The sequence below is a fragment of the Drosophila willistoni genome, unplaced genomic scaffold (genome assembly GCF_018902025.1).
Source record: "Drosophila willistoni isolate 14030-0811.24 unplaced genomic scaffold, UCI_dwil_1.1 Seg169, whole genome shotgun sequence".
Taxonomy (NCBI): domain Eukaryota; kingdom Metazoa; phylum Arthropoda; class Insecta; order Diptera; family Drosophilidae; genus Drosophila; species Drosophila willistoni.
The window spans coordinates 4,200,067-4,203,754 of NW_025814128.1; the positions used below are offsets into that span (position 1 = coordinate 4,200,067).

The 3,688-nt window shown below is 37.6% G+C and overlaps 1 long non-coding RNA gene across 1 annotated transcript; it reads right to left on the bottom strand.

Annotated features, from left to right (window-relative positions):
* Positions 1-728: 728 nt before the first annotated feature.
* On the bottom strand, positions 729-2,058 carry LOC124460978. Its single transcript, XR_006954886.1, has 2 exons — positions 1,186-2,058; positions 729-1,118 (listed from the first exon to the last, which is right to left on the bottom strand). It is a non-coding gene; the product is annotated as an uncharacterized LOC124460978 (long non-coding RNA).
* Positions 2,059-3,688: the final 1,630 nt, after the last annotated feature.

Consider the following 3,688-nt stretch of genomic DNA (forward strand, 5'->3'; position numbering starts at 1 on the left):
ATGTGCTCTTGGTTAATCCATTTTCCAGTAAAAATGCCAAAGCTTCATCAGGACTCAACGGAATAGGATCCTTGGAAAAATATTTATTTCTTATTTGAGTTGGACGTCCTACGCATTTTTGTGTTGTTTTTAGTTTATTATTTCCAACTATAATTAACATTTTTGAAGACATAAAATTTTTATATCTTGGATCCGTTTTGAGCCGATCTGCCATGTTATTGCATTTTGCAAAGCATTAATTTGCGTAGGCTGCGAAATTCTTCGATTTTTTTTTATTTCTTTTTTTTTTCCAAAAGTGATCCATTGAACTTTTTTATTATGAAGTCAAAAACTGACGATGCTTTGCGCTTGTTCTGCATGCCCGAACTCAAAGATGCCTAGGGAAATTCGTGATTGTATGGAACCGGGTGGATTTGGGTAAAAGGTGATTAGTGTTTTATATAGACAAGACATTGACAAACATGACTAACCCACTAACTTTTACTTCACGAAGCAAAAATTATTTTAGGTTTCGGACGCTAAAAACAACACAGCATAAAACACATAAAATAAAGGACAAAACACATCTAAACAAGAAAATACATAGACAATCGAGTAAAACAAACCTGGAGCTACATTTTCCATTGTAATTTTTATATACTGGACTATAACTTTTGATGATACAAAGCAAAACGGAAGATCACTCTGCCACGTGCGCAGAGAATCAAAAGCAAACTTTCAGGGCTTGATTAAACTTTCAGGGCTGCACTATTTATTTGATACTTTAATTTCTTTGGTTTGTGGGGTGTACTCAATTGGAAAAATTTTTTTTTTTTTTATAAATCAAGATATTTTTTTTCCTAATTAATGTAAAAAAAAACGACTTTGGGACCATAGTGCATTCCCTGGATCTACCATCTTCACATTGAAGTGATATCCATCGGCATCATTCCAGAAGTTAATTGGATACTGCAAACCATCGTAACTGCGGTATGTTTCAGCGACGTTTGTCAAATGATTGCTTCGTCGATGGAGAATAATATCTCGAGGTTGGAACTGATCCCCGACTATGACAATCGCCACTTCGTCTATAGTTGCAGCATTATATCTCCTGACATGCTCTCCAGTGGATGTTTTGTCTGCGTGGATAACAATTTTGTGAGCATCCGAGGGCATCATATCAAGTGCTGTTTTGAACAAACATACCAAATTGTTTCGATTGTGAAGACTGATGGACTTGTGCTGATGGACAACTTAAGCACAATTTCCGCCCCAAATGACGTCATTTGGAAGCAGGAATTATATTTCCTAATGTTTGATAGGAAATGATCCGATTCAGTAGTGGATCTGGAAAGTAGAGTTCGCCGTGGCTCTGGTGGTGCTTCAAGTTGAGGTAATTTGATTTTGCCACCAGCACAACACATTCCTTTCGTTTCATTATTGAACTTTAGAGCCTGACAGTAAGTGCAGAGATGACTGATCTGGCCGGGGCCATAATCAGCAGCTGGGTCATATCGAAATGCAATACGATGGTATTGCGCTTGTCGATTTGGTCTTATCTTTGCTCGGGAGCAAACGTTCATGCTCCAGCCTGGCTGCACGCCATTCGGCTGGTTTTATAAAAATCTTCTGCATTTGCCTTAGCCGCTCCGTCTCCCGTATCTGTCCAATAACGACATAGCGGCTGGAACCATAATTAGCAGCTGGGTCATATAAATATCGCTCCTGTCGATCTAGTCTTCGGATGCTTCCATAAGAATCCTCTGCCTTTGCTTTAGCCGCTCAGTAACCCGTATTAATTCCCGCTCTTCAATCCTAATCGAAAGAATACTTCTGATTTTTTCTTCGTTGTAAGAACGATGATCTTATCTGTGCGCGGGAGCAAACGCTCATGCTCAAACCTGGCTGCACGCCTTTCGGCTGGTTCTATAAGAATCCTCTGTATTTGCCTTAGCCGCTGCGTCTCCCATACCAATTTCCGCTCTTCTTCAGTCCTATTCGAAAGATTGCTTCTGATTCTTTCTGCGTGGGGAGTACGACAACCCAAATTCGCTTTTTTATGAGACATTTCGTTAGTAACTTTTCGTTTGAAACTGAAACAGGAATGAATTTCCTACCACGTGGTTGACATGTAACTGCCCCCACCTACTGCGGTCGATAAACGAAAAACCGTTTTAAAACCCATTTTATTCGCGCTCGTTGTGTTTCTAAAATAAAATAACTCTTTCCGCCTCCAGTGGTAAGAGACAGAGTATAAAACAAAAATCAAAATATTTTTGCTTAATAAACAGAAAAAGGGCGTGCGACCGACTTAAATAAAGGCAGTTTGGCTAGTGGAGCAACTGTAATAATTTCGGCGGCGGTTAAAAAAAACGGCGGTTGTATACCCATACAACTTTTTTAGGTAATTCTTTCCCTTTCTATAGCCAACAAAGTGGAAAAACGTTTTATTTTAAAAGTCTAATGTTTGCGAAAGAACTACTTTCAATCTTAGCATAGCAAATAACAAAGATATTGATAAATTTCGCTGTTTTCCACCGAATGTTTAATTTAACGAAGTTATTGACAAAAGTCACTGTTTTCGACCGATCGTTCCTACGGGAGCTATATGAAATAATCACCCGATCTTAAACAAATGTAATAAACTCACCAATATTAAATTTCACGACACTAGCTCAGAAAATAACGAAGTTATTGAGACTTTTCACAACACCACTTAACGAAAACCAAAGAAGACAAACATTTATACCACTAGATAGATAGCAAACAACAAGAAGACCAGTAGTCCAAGAGAAAATTCAACAAGGCTGCTAAGGACTTAAACAACAAACTATGGAAAATTTAAAACGTCTCGACAGCAGACTTTCTAAGAAGTCTCGACCCACATACATGTGACCTATAATATAGTCTCTGGAAAACAAGTAGATATTTAAAGAGGCCCACCAGAAGAGCTACCACAATTGTCGACAATATCGGACAACGCTGCAGAGGAAATGTAGAGAAAGCTGAGGCCTTTGCTAACCACCTAAGTTCAGTTTTTAAGCCAAACCCAGAAAATGATCCTGATACAGTAAATGAGGTACACGGATTTGTAGATTCTCCATGAGATGAGCCTGCCGATAAGGCAAACGACATTTACAGAAGTCGTAGAGAAAATAAAAAGGACAAATAAGAAAAAATCCCCCGGATATGACAAAATATGTGGAGGTACAATAAAATATTTTTCGCCGAAATGCATCCGATTGCTGACGTACATCTATAATGCTATGTTTAGACTAGAATACTTTCCAACTTAATGGAAATGACCAACGCAGATAACCATAAAGATCTCCAAATACCCACCGTCATAGACGAGTTAAAATCTCATACAAGTCGATATATGAACATGAATATGAAAACGCTTTAGCATTAAGTCTTTTAGATAACTCTGTCAGCACAAGGCGTATAAAAAGAACTCATGTCCCGGACCTGCCATAGAAACAAATAGGTTGTTATTAATATGTAAATATGTAAATTTATGGATTGAGTTGACTGGAGCTTAAATTATCCGACTATTATTACTTACATTTAGTCAATTTGTTTATTGCCTAGTTTAAGGCAGATTGCACATAAAATTTAAACAAAAAAAAAAAAAAATTTTGGGTAATATTCGTCAGGCATCTCATTAATGTTACAATCTCATTAATGTTACAATCTTCATCCATAGTCC